This window comes from Alligator mississippiensis, chromosome 5 (assembly GCF_030867095.1).
Source record: "Alligator mississippiensis isolate rAllMis1 chromosome 5, rAllMis1, whole genome shotgun sequence".
In the NCBI taxonomy this organism is placed as follows: Eukaryota; Metazoa; Chordata; order Crocodylia; family Alligatoridae; genus Alligator; species Alligator mississippiensis.
In genome coordinates this window covers 139,906,976-139,920,435 of record NC_081828.1, presented here as the reverse complement: position 1 = coordinate 139,920,435, position 13,460 = coordinate 139,906,976, and the positions used below count along the sequence as shown (strand labels likewise).

Here is a 13,460-nt window from a genome sequence, read left to right as displayed (position 1 = left end):
AGAAGCACCAACAACATCTCAGGCAGCCAAACAGTCACAGTTAATATCAGAGCAGTCCTTCCTCCTCTACCCCATCTCTCTCCTTACTTTCTGTTTCCCTGCAGGCAAGCTCAGCTTCAGCTTCAAAACTCAAAACATTTTGAAACTTTCTCCCGTTTCTCAAAATGTTTCTCAAAACATTTTGAAAGTTACTCCCGTTGTGTTTCAAGTCTGTTTTGAAGCCATGTGTTTTGTTTCGATTTCGCTGTTTCGAGCTCAAAACCAGTTGAAACAAAACAGCCAGTGAAATTTTGCACAGTTCTAGTCAGCAATAGAAGTTCAATTGCTTTTAAACAGACTGGGTGGCAATAGACTGAAATGTCAATCTCCTTGAGCCTGGGTAAGGCAGAAAAGACTTTTCACTAATTCTGCAGCTTCTTCTGAGAAGTAGTTTCTTATAATACACAGAACTAATGCAAATATTGACATTTTCATAACTCGTTCAGGCAAACTAGTTCTCTTGTTTTCCAAAGCTAACACTCTTTGGCAGTACACACCTTCTTTGTATTAGCCACTAATGCTGCATATATAGTAATTCTAGTAACCAGTAATTTGAATGTTCTTCTGTATTAAACGTTGTTTCAATCTACTGTCAGACTTGCAGGGTTAAAATCTCTCTGCTTCAATCATTCCCTAGCTGAGAGGAAGAGTAGAATTATGCATTCAAAATGAGGCACCACTGTACAAGGAACCATGTGTTAGACATGGTTTAAGACACAGAGCACTCCCCCATGCACCAAATATTCTCAGATGGGGACAGTGCGTTGATACTAGCCATAATCAATTGGAAATAGAGGCTCATTTTTATTTTATTAAAGTATGGACAAAATCTGGGTATAAAAAGTCTCCAAAGCACTTTATATCCAAATAAACAATGATTTATCACATCTGAAAATGTTTCCCAGCAATGTTAATGACTGTTTTTTGTTTATAAACGATATCTTCTGAAACCTTTGAGGTTTGGAGTCATGCATGTCAACCTTGCATGAGTGTGCAACCAGCTTAGCCTAGACTACCTGTAACAGAGAGCCTGAGACTCCCTGTTACTTTAAGGAGAGACACTGCAGCTGAGAGAGCTCAGGCAGTTGAACTCAGACCACCTACCAGAGCAGGGGCAGGCTTAATGTCTAGTTGGTAGCTGGCCTCAAATGGAGTGTTCCAGGGCTCAGTTCTGGATCTGGTTTTGTTCAATATCTTGATCAATGTCCGGGAAGATGGCATAGAGTACACCCTCACCAAGTTTGCAGATGGTGCCAAGTTGGAGGGGTGGGGCAGGGGGAGTAGTAGATATGTGGGAGGGTATGGTTAGGATTCAGAGAGACCTAGACAAACTGGATCAAAAGAAATCTCATGAGGCTGAACAAGAACAAATGCAAAGTCCTGCACTTAGGCTGAAACAATCCCATGCACCGACAGGCTGGGGACTGACTGGCTAAGCAGCAGCTCTGCAGAAAAGGACCTGGGGGTTACAGTGGACAATAAGATGAATATGAACCAACAGTGTGTCCTTATTTCCAAGAAGGCTAACGGCATACTGGGCTACACTGGTAGGAGTGTTACCAGCAGATCAAGGGAAGTGATTCTTTCCTTCTGTTCAGCATTGGTGATGCCACATCTGGAGTGTGCCAAAACCTGGATTGTGTCCAGTTTTTGGCCCCCCACTACCGAGAATGTGGACAAATTGGAGAGAATCCAGTTTAGGCAATAAAATGGTTTGGGGGCTAGGGCACATGACTTCTGAGGACAGGCTGAGAGAAATGGGATTAAATAATCCAGAAAAGAGAGGAGTGAGGGGTGATTTAATATCTGAAGGGCAGTCCCAGAAATGATGGTGCTCAACTGTTCTCAGTGGTGGCAAATAACAGAAAAAGGGGCAATGGTCTCAAGTTGCAGCGAGGGAAGTTTAGGTTAGATATTAGGAAAAACTTTGTCACTAGAAGGGTAGTAAAACACTTGAAGAGGTTACCCAGAGGGGTTGTGGAATCTCCATTCTTGACCTGAACATAGAACAGCTATTGCCACCCAAGAACTCTTGTGGTATAACATTGATATCACTGCTCTCAGCGAGATCAGATGTGTAGATGAAAGCCATTTTAGGGAGGAGGAAGATGGCTGTATGTTCTTCTGGAAAGGGAAACCTGCAAACAACAGGTGGTTGTTTCACCATTAAGAACCAGATTGTCAGCCAAATGACTGAATTCCCTGTTGAGATTAATGCGTGCCTTATGACTCCACCTCCAAATGACCAACAATTAATTTGCTACTGGCATTGATGCATATGCTCCAACATTCAATGCTGAGGAAGAAAAGAAAGAACAGTTTTATGCTGACCTTGATGAAAAACTGACTGTCATCCCAAAAGAGGATAAGATGATCCTCCTTGAAGATTTCAATGAGAGAGTTGGCCAGGACTGTAACATGGAGGGACACCATCGAGAAGGAAGTAGCTGCATAGCTAGTCCAGTGTCATCCTCTTACTCAGTAAATGTACAGAACATGATCTTATCATTACTAACATTATCTTTAGATAATGTGAGGGTACAAAACAACTTAGTAACACCCCCACTTGAAACAATGACACCTCCTCGACCAAGTTATTGTAAGCACTCATGATCTAAAAGACATTCACATCATGTATGTTATGAGAGGATCCAATAACTGCTGGACAAATCATCACTTAGTGAGATCAATCATGTCCATTAGGGTTGCATTGAAACATCAAAAGCAACCCAAATCAGTGCAAAGAAAGTACATCAAATGCCTTCAGACCCCTAGACATCATGAAGTCTTCCAAATACATCTCAGCAAGAAACTTGCAGATCTTAGGATTGAAAATGATAACACTTGTGTTGAGGAAGACTGGCAAGCTCTGAGCAGAACATCCATGAGATTTGCATGGAATCAATTGGTGTTATCACCCAGTGCCATTGGGACTGGTTTGATAAACTGTGCTGAGATCAAAGCCTTTCTCAATTGGCAAAACCATCCTAAGTTCGGTCAGAAGCAGGGAACTTTTTGACAGCTTAAAGCTGAAGCCCAGAGGAAGATTTAAGAAATCAAAAACAAATGGTGGGAAGAGAAGGTGAAAGAAATCCAGTAATTTTGTTGCCAATCATGACATGCAGAGCTTCTTCAGTGCAAAGCTGTGTATGGATGTAACAGGGAACCCTAGCCCTTTTACTAGGAAACAGAGTGACCCCTTTCAGGCTAGAGTCTTCAGAGTGCAGCCTGCCACCAGAGCAGGGGGTAAAGGGTAACCCTGCAAGCTGGTCAGCTGACGAGGGACTGTCACATGACTGTGAGAGAGCTCAGGCCAGAGCTATATAAGCCCTGGGCTGAGCTAGCCAGAAAAGCCAGCCCAGGCTGTGGCAGAGGGTGGTGCCTGAAGGCCACAGGAAGCTGGACACCCACGCTGACCTCAGGGGGGTGGTCCCCCTGCAGCCGATCTCACTCACCGAAAAGCAGCCGTGCCACTTCCGGAAATCCCGGGGCCAATTTCGGAAGCAAACGGGGAGCGTGGCTTGACAGGAGGTGCACCAGTGCTCTCAGGGACTGCACGTGTACCCACTACGCATCACCACTGGGGAAAAGGAAGCAAACACGGGCTGAAAATCAGGAAAAAGAAACCTGATAAAGAGGGAGGTGAGTTGGAGTCAGAGCTGGAGAGCAGCTTCCCACTGCTAACACTGTTGTGCTCCAGCCCAGAGTGGGAAGTAGGAAAACGGAAGGGTTCCTGAATGCAAAAGCTATCATACAGCTTGCAAAAGCAACAGGCATGTGAATGAGTGGGGGGGAGGGCGGAGTCAACAGTGATAAGCAGCAGCACTGATAAGCCTTAAAGGGACAGGTGTACTCAGTTTAAAGCAAGCACAATGGAACTGATTATACCATTCGTTAATGTCAGAAGCGTCTTAACAAGAAAAAGATGAGAAAAGATTGTACCTTCATTGAAACAAGTAGGACAGACATAATATGCCTTCAAGAGTGTGGTATACAAGGGGAGAAGGATTATATATGCTTTGAGAAAATGAGATTGGAACAGTCTTGGTGGTCAGGGAGAAACAAGGACAAATGGTTGTATAATAGAGGCAGGTGACAGACTAGGGGAAGGAGGGGACAGAACATTAGACAGTTTGTCTAGATTGTTAACACAAATAATGAGGTGTCAACTAGATGTGTGCGCAGGGGAGAGCTTTCACTAGAGCAGACCCCCATGGGAAGAAGCTATCAAGAATTGATTTTTGTGTTTATATCCAAAGAAATAGAGTTAAGAAAGAAAACTTAAAGATGGCATTTGGTGACCACCAGATGCTGAAGGCAGAAATGAGTCTTGGTAGTAGCCCTATATGAGGAAATGGAGTGTGGAAGTTAAATGTACAACTATTACAAGGTGCAGAGGTGTCAAGTGTCTACAGAACAATATGAAAGGTGGAAAACACTGAAGAAATATTTTAAGAGTACTAAAGAATGGTGGACGATGGTGAAGAAAAGGACAAGAGATTTTTTTTCAAGAAAGCAGGCCAAAGAAACACAGGGAGAAAAACTTAAAGAACTGAGAGAGCTGCAAAGAAAGATGCAGGAGCTGCTAAAGGAAGCAGTAGAAGGCAGGCAGGTATGGGAGGAACTGGAAGAAACAAAGCAGGAGCTGGAAAGATACTTTTTCTTTCATCTTGCTTTTAAACTATTTTTAGCACAAGCACCTTGAGTGAAAGGAAATGAAGAATGGTCCTGATACTTTTCAGTCAGAGGAAGAAAGTGAAGAGACAGCTAAAAGTAGTACAGATAGAAGATGGGGTCTGAGTGGAAAAGCAGGAGGGGGTGCTGGAAGTGATGAGGACAGTCTATGAAGAACTATACCAGAAGAAGGAAATAGAAAGAAAATGAAGAATTTTCTGGAAGAGATTCAATAAAAAGTAGAGGAAGAGGTGATACAGAAGATGGAAGAAAAGATAACTTTAACGGGAAGTGGAGGAGTGCTTAAAATTTTTTAAAAGAGGAAAATCTCATGGATTCCCCATGGAATTTTATGTTAAATTCTGGCTATGGCTAGGAACAGATATAACAGAGGTTTTGGAAGAAATAGTGGAAAAAGGAGAAGCAGGGAAGGCTTTTACAAGTGGAATAATAATTATTATTCAAGAAAAGGAAGAAAGCTTCTGAAGAACTGGAGACCAATTATTCTGCTAAATATAGACTACAAGTTGTTGGGAAAGATGGTGGCTTTGAGAATATGGAAGAACCTGAGAAAAGTAATACACGAAGATCAAACCTGCGCAGTCACAGGCTGGGGGATTTCTGACTCAATTCGGCTGGTAAGGGATGCATTGGCACACATTCAGAAGAGGAAATTAAATACGGTAATAGCAAATTTGGAGAAGCATATGATAGAGTGGATCGTGATTTTATATTTGAAGTGTTAAGGAAAATGGGTTTCCCAGAGAAATTGATAGGATGGATAAGAATGTTATGTAGATAGGCGCAGAGGCAACTTGAGCAGGGTGCAGGGCCTGGGGCAAATCAGCCTGTGTGGGGCCCTGCTGCTGGACATGAGGAAGCAGCCGGGTGGGGCGGGGGGAAGGAGGGAGGAGCGGCTGGAGGTACCGGATTCGGCAGCGGAGGGGAGGGGAGGTGTTGAGCGGCCAGATGTGAAGCTGGCAGCAGCATAGAGGTTGCTGCAGCTGCTCACTTCGGCTCCGTGGGGATCCCTAAGCATGGAGCCCAGGGCGGTTGCCCCAATTCACGCCCCCAGGGATGGCTCTGGATAGGTGGAAAGCCAAGTGCTAATAAATGGACATCTGAGAAGACCCTTTAAAATCCAAACAGAGGTCAAACCAAGGGCGCCTATTGTCACCAATGTTGTTCATATGTGCAATGGAGCCTCTGACATACAATTTTGTCTCCTTATTTTTTAAGTGGGACAATGATACTGGGAGGGGGAGAGGTAAAGTGTGCACTCTGTATGGATGACATCAATGTAGTGGTCTGTGACAAATTATCAATAGAAAGGATTCTAAAACATACAACAGACAATGATGATGTGACTGAGGCTAAATTAAGCAAAACTAAAAGCACTCTAATGGGAGTGGGAAACTGAAAGGACCTAGAGAAACTTGGACTACAAGTAGGGAAGGGGGAGATCAAAGTTTTAGGTTTCCCAGTTGAGGCAAGGAAATGGAAATAAAGCATGGGAGTTGGACGTTCCAAGGAATTAATGAAGAACTGGGGCTTTACCATTGTTTCAACCACCTGTGACTGCAACACAGAGCCTCAGACTATGCAAAATCTCTGCAATGCCCGCTGCTCTAAGGCACATGTACAATGAAAAATCTTGCAAAGTACAATAAACAAGCACAAGCGTGTGTGACAAAATGGTCAAATGTGTTGTAGAGTAGTGAGAAGAAAATTTATTATGTAGTTGGATTTGTTATATGAAGTTCTGGTAAATAAATGTTGCTTTAATATGTGAAGTTTTGTAAATGCAGAGTGATAAATGTGTTCCTATAAAATAAAAATAAATGTTTCCATCAGCATACTTACTTGATTTGGGTCACATGTTTTATAATCATGCTCATGCCTGTAAAACCATCCATTTTACTATTGGTTTCCCCTGCTGAGTGCAGGCTTGTTTTTGGCAGTAATTTAATGATAGATAATGCATTTAGTGAGATTTCCTTTTACGTGATTGCAAGATGAGGTTTTTTTTTTTCCCTTTGCACCAACTACAGGAAAAAACCTTGTCTTGTATTCAAATAAATACAGTAGTCTGACTCGAGACCCTCTCCACCCACCCCTGAAGATATGGGATTTCCTACTAAAGTCACAATGATTCAAATAGCTTGACTATACAATATTCAGTCCTTGATTAATGTTAAATTAAACTTTATTTATCTTGCAATTCATCAACACTGGAAGTTGTACTGATGTTATTACCATGCCAAAGATTCTCCCAGATTCTTCTAACCTCCTCATTTCAGAATTGGAAAACATCTTTAGCTATCAGTCACAGGATAAAAGAGCATGAATTCACAACACTGTCTGTTTCATTTGGGGTTTTTTTGGTTTGTTTGGGGGTTTTTTTGTATGACTGCAATAACATGAAAAGAATGTTAAGATTACAGTGTCACACAATAAAATTTTGATACACCAAATATTACGGCTGTCTAGAGAATACTAGTTTGTTTTTGTTATGCATATGTAGCAAGAGACAACCTTAAGTTATATAGTTATATATTTTTTCCATGGGATGCACTGTAGTCATTGAATGAGCATCTCTTAAACATATTTATCAATATATTATCCTCATTGTTAAAATGTATCCCTACTTATTTACTTAACTGTTCAAAATTATGAATTCTCTCATGAGCATTTCTACACTGTTCAGCAGTCAAATATTAAGAGTGCTTTGCAAACCTTAATTTACTTTTACTTCACTCTTGTAAGGGGATGTTTATATTCCCATTTTACAGAATGGAAATTGAGGTACAAAGAGACTGAGATCTAAAGTGTGCTCTCACGTTTTCAGTTTCAGACAACCAGGGCTGTTTTTTCCCCCTTTGACATTAGGTAGCATTTTATGTTCAAAGCACAATTCCTACTAGCCTCAGCTACACTTTTGAGTGCTCAGTATTTCTGTGGTATTGGAGTGATGCTGTATAATTAAGGAAATATATGGAAGGCAAGGATTTTTTTTCTTTTTATTGGATCAGCTGTGTAGTTGAGAGGGCATTAGACCAAACTTTTTGGCACAAAATGCTCTTTTCAGTCCTGGGAAAGAAGCAGATAGAGTTTGAGCTAATAACAGATGGGACAATTCACCGCCTCAGTGTCCCTGCCTCCGTTCTACAGATCACCCTAAACAGTCTGCCAGTAACTTCTACAGGATGGCACTAGGCCATCTTGGTGGCAGTGGTCTGGTTGCAAAGGCTGAAGGATAAATATGTGTATGGCATCTGTATATTGCTGGCACTTGAAGCCAGCCATCTGGCCAGTTAACCTAGTAGCTTCATGGAGATGTTGTCCTGAATAGTCCTTCTTTGGTCCACCTATGCCTCACCCTATAACAAGGTAAATTCCAGAGCAAAAATTGCTGGGGAGAAGAGCTGCCTGCCCTCTGGCCTCTTGTCTGAACTAATGTGGCTGTTGGAAGGCTGCACCGATTTCTTAGGAACTTGAAACAACAGCAACAAAGATTGAGTAAATCTAGGGACTCTCCCTCAAGAGCAAATGAGAGAGGAATGTTTGGGGCATGGTCAGCCAGAATTCCTCCATGCCACACATTAATGGAGAGTGATGCCCACCCTGCCATCCATATGCTCCAGATCTCTTCTCTCAGTGCCTCCACAAGGTGAGCAGTGCTGGCCACTGTGGAATCTGATGGCAGGTTTAATTCTGTTCTTCTGTTAATTCTTGTTCTTCTGTTAAAGAAAAAAAAAGAAGGGAGAAAATCTAAGAAGTCCCAGGATCTGACAAGTCAGTCCTATGAGCCAAAAGTCCCTTTCAAGTAAAACCTTAGAGCTCAATCCTCAGGTAAATAAATCAGTGTAGACCCCTCTTGAAATTAGTGGAAAGATTCCCTCCCACAACCTTTGTGGTAACTGGAGCAGGTACTAGGTGAATATTTCTCCTTTTATGGAAACCATTGGGAGTTTCCCAGAGCTAGTGCCTCAAACCCAAGTCTGATACAGTGTGCCCAGGCTTGAAGGCCTAGCTAGAGTAAAGGGGTGGAGGCCAAGGAGGCTGAAGCCCAACAGGAAAACATTATAACTATAATACCTGTGAGGCTTGGGGTGCAGTGTAGGGGAGGATTTGGAACCATGCAATTAGACCCTAAGGCTGTAGGTGCCCTGCAGAGCACAGTTGATCAGAAAGGCCCAGTGAAGAGACTGAGGACCAGTGGGGTGCTGGGGAACCTAGCAGGGGCTCAGTTGAACTGGGGCTATGTGAAGGCCTGTGGACAGCCTCTCTATTATTATTATTATATTTCCGGATGAGAAATGGCATGGCAGATGAGAAGGAAAGGCACCCTAAGGGCAGCATGGTCGCAGACCCACCAGGGGGCATCATGGCTGCCCCTGGGACCCTGATGTGCTGCACCACCACACAAGTGCACAGTGCCCAGGGGCAGGAAGCAGCTGGCACAGGCCCCAGGGGGTCAGGCCAGGGTCTGGAGGTCAAACAGGGACTGCTGAAAAGCCATCCCTTCCATGTGGCTGCTCGGAGTCCCAGCCATGTTGCTCTGCCTCAGGCCAGAGACTGACCCCCTGCTGGTCTGCCTGACCAGGAGCAAACCTGCTCCTGGTCTGTGTCTACCTGTGTGCTATGGCACAATAGCTAATGTGCAGTTAATCTACTACCTGTATTTACAGCTAGTAGAAAACTGCATTAGCTTATTTTCCTGCACAGTAGCTGCTGCGCATGGTTACATAGTGATGCTTTACTGTGCAATAGATTAGACTACTGTGCAGTAATGCATCTTGTGTAGATGAACCCTGTTTTCCACAAAACCTTTGTGATACGACAGATATATTGAATTTGTACCAGGAATGTGCAGTCTAAGAACAAATGTCAGGTAGGCCAGGAAAATCACTTGGTTAATAATCCAGTCTGCACTGCAGCATCACAGAAGCCATCCAGATATTTCTTCAAATCATCCTCAGAGGGAATGTCTATTTATGACCCTGTGGTGCCGTTGCTACTGTGCTGTCTTGAGTACTGCCTTGTGGAAGCAGTAGCCCGTACTGCACCATCTGCGCAGTGCACGGTTATTTTTAGCCACTACTTTGCTGTAGCGATGCGTTATACCGAGGGAGTGCATTGCCAATTCTACATCACCATAGTATGTTGCTACAATGACCTAGTATCTCATGTAGATGCACTCACAGGCCGTGTCCAGATGAGCACACATGTGCCTGTTGCCCCGCCTCAAACCCCTTTGAGGCGGGGCAACATGCACGTGCAGGAACAAAAAAATGTTCCCCGCACTGCAAACTTGCAGCAAGGCGGAGAAAATTAGTCCCCTAGATATCCAGGGGTCTAAAAAAACTGCTCCTCACTAGAGCGGAGCAAGACACGGTTCAAGACCGTGCCCAGAGCAAGTCCTCCAAAAGAGACGCTCTGGTTTTGGCCACAGCTCCAGGAGGCACACACAGGTGCTGTGCCTCCCAGAGCCATGTGACCTGCTTTGGTGCAAGGCTGGACTAGCGGGCCACATGGGGCTGGGCCAGGTCCTTACCCCCCTTGCAGGCACAGGAGGCAAAGGCGGGAGCCAGCCCTGGGGCCCAGCCCATGCTGACAAGAGCCGGCTTGGCATGTGGTTTCTGTGTGCCGCACCGGGTCCTGCCGTGGCCGGGCCCTTACTATAGCTGAAGGACCTGGCCTGGAGCACAGGGACCGCGCAGAACTGAGCCGGGTCCTGCTGGCCCTGGGGCTGCTCGTGCCACCTGGCAGCCGGGTGGCACGAGCATGCTGCACTGGGTCCTGTCATCAGGGGCCCAGCCTAGCTGGGCTGCAGAGGAGCCCCAAGATCCGGCTGGGCCTGGCATGTGGTCCCCTCATGTCGCACTGGGTCCTGTCAACATGGGCCCAGCCTGACTGGGCTGCAGAGGGGGCCCAGGAACCCACGTGCCACACTGGGTCCTGCTGCCACAAGACCAGCCCGGCTGGGTGGCAAGAGCAGCTCCAGGGCCAGCAGAACCAGGCAGGGCTCAGCGCATGGTCTCCCTGCTGCAGCTGTTAAAGGTTAGTTATGGGCCCTGGGCAGAGGGGCTGGGGTCCTGTGGGGGATAGGGGCTGTGGCCCTCCAGGCGGGAGCTGGGACCCTGGGCGGCAGCTGGGGGGGGGGGGGCATTCCATGTGTTGGGGGGGGTTGCACCCTGTGGGGGCCAGGGGACCCACCCCTCCTGAGCGGCCCCCACACAAGGTCCCCCACACCCACAGTGCCTCCAGCAATTGCCCCACTCCTACACACAGACCAACCCACATCCCTCCACATCCGCCCACCCCGTTTCCCCCACACCCCTTATCACCTCCTTTCTACAAACACCACATCCCCCCATCACACACCCATCATGTATGAAGAAAACCAAAAGCACACATCAACACATATAGGTATTTAGAATTTATTTTTTCATGATGATAGAGACACTGGTAGGTTTCCAAATTGCTCTAATGTTGTAAACATACCAATAAAGCATTACCCAACTTATCACTGTCCGTTTGTCTGTCTCTCTAGATATATATGTGTGTGTGTGTGTGTGTGTGTGTGTGTGTGTGTGTGTATAGAGTGGGTTTTTGTTTTAAATTTGGAAGAACATGGATTTTGGGGGATTTAAAAAAATGGATTTGGGATGCTGCTGCAGCAGTCCAGCTGGCACAAGGGGTTGTGTCCCCAGGTATCAATTGGCTGGGCCCCAGAAGCTCCTGAGAGTGAGTAGCCCTGAGCTGCTTGCCAGGGCAGCTTTTTGTCTGGATGGGGCCAGGACAGGGCAGCCTTTTCTACTGTTTGGGACAGCACAGGTGCTGGCCCCAGGCTCTAGCTCCCCCTGGCTGCAGATCCAGGAGGAGCCAGGAAGGGTTTTTTTGCCCCAAGTGGCACAATTTGCTCCACACCAAAGGGCATATCCGAGCACGTGAGCTGAGGCAAAAAGCCCTGTCTCAAATTTGAGCTGCTGCAAGCGCATGTGCTTGCATGTGTGGATGCGCCCACAGAGTCTTTGCCAGTGGACCACCTGATCACACTGCCAGTTCAAACCTACACTGAAAATGGTTAGAAACAAAGGAAAATATTAACCTAGAGAAGAGAGAGCAACACAAGTACTGCTGCTAAAAGCCACTTGGAGGAATACCCTATTAGGGATTGCTGCAGCCTTAGGTCCAGAATGTATAGGTCCAGAACTGAGTGAATGCCCAAGTGAAAAAGATTCAAGAAACCCACAGGAGTTAAAATAGATGAAGCCAAATACCATTTTCAAAACTACTGCAGTTGGCAGTGGAATCATCAGCATTTAAGTACAGCTTGGCTCATGCTGTTACAAAGGACTGGGGGCGGAATAGGAAAAGAGAGAGGATAGAAAGAAAAAGTGGCACAAACATGTATCTTTTAAAGGCTTCCAAACTACCAAAATTTAATTTTAATTTCTTTTGTGGGAGGGGTTTTAAAGTCCCTTTAAAAAGGCTCAGTCTCCCTCAGGTACTTCAGAGGGCTATATTTTTTAACAGCAGGCAGCTTGCCCTGTGTCTGGTAAGTGTCATGCCTTCTTGTTGTGTATATAAAGAGGAACTTTAAATTTTATCCTTGTGACACGTTTTAAATTGATATATATGATTTTATCCTTGTGACATATTTTAAATTTATATATATAATGTATTGCTCTGAAAAACCTTTGATAAGAGTTTTCTGAATGTTTGCTCTGATTTTTCTTTTAAAAAAAGTTATTGCACTTGTTTGTTTTTTAATTTTCTGTCTGTCTGTAATAATCCGTGTTGCACAATAATAATATTACATGTGCAAGTATAATAGCATAAATCCATTAATGTGTAATAGTGAACTTGCACACATGTACATGCATATATATTATATATTCGGGATATCGAAAAGTGCTGGTTTGGAAAGGAAGGCATTATATCTTTTGATATGTGTGCATGTTTGCACACACAATATACCTCTATTATACATAGTTTCAGTATTTAAAAAATGAAAGTTATTTAACATAGGAAATAGAACATATCCATTGTCACTTTTTATTGTAATCCTCTTCTTTAGTATATCTGCCAACTTCATAAGTCCTGGTCATAATGCATATTAATTTATGCTTATCTCAATCTCATGTAAGAAATGTGAGTTTTAGCTTTATGATGGCAAGAAAGTGGGATTATTTGTTATCTCACTTGCAGAAAGTTCTGATAGGCTGTAGTATGTTTCAGTAATGTATTTTATTTCTCACAATTCATGAAGTGCCATTATGTTATAAATGGGAGAGGGGAACAGGGGTGGGAAGCATGTTGTTAACTGGCTTAGATGTCCCTAAAGCAGTGGAAAGTATTTAGTCTGATATAGGAACAATCTGAAAAACATAATTTACTAGGGAAATTCAGGAATACAAATACCATGTGTTCATGTCATCCTGACTGTATCTTTTGAACACATTTAATATGTACTGTTTCTATCACATTGCTAGATAATAGGAAGGTGCAAGGAATCACCCTTTGTAGCAATGATTACTGAAGGTTTCTTATAAACTTTATTCTACTCGCATCTGTCCGTGTATAATGTGCAACATATTTTTGTATTTTCAGTCTTGAGGAAATGCAAACCATGAAAAAGAAAAGTTTGTAAAACATTTTGCCTATGGAGGCATGATCTTATGGCCTCCCATAATGGACATAGAAACCAAATGTAAAGTTCAAAATGCCTGTGTGCAAAG

General features: G+C 44.1%; 1 protein-coding gene across 1 annotated transcript in view; it reads left to right on the top strand.

The window, feature by feature from the left end:
- The first annotated feature begins 12,144 nt into the window (after positions 1 to 12,144).
- Positions 12,145 to 13,460, top strand: part of LOC102564087 (collagen alpha-6(VI) chain) — a 109,157-nt gene continuing 107,841 nt past the window's right edge. Inside the window, exon 1 of the mRNA XM_059728797.1 lies at positions 12,145 to 12,277. The gene's annotated coding sequence lies outside the window, so the exon portion shown is untranslated. The remainder of the gene's footprint in view (positions 12,278 to 13,460) is intronic.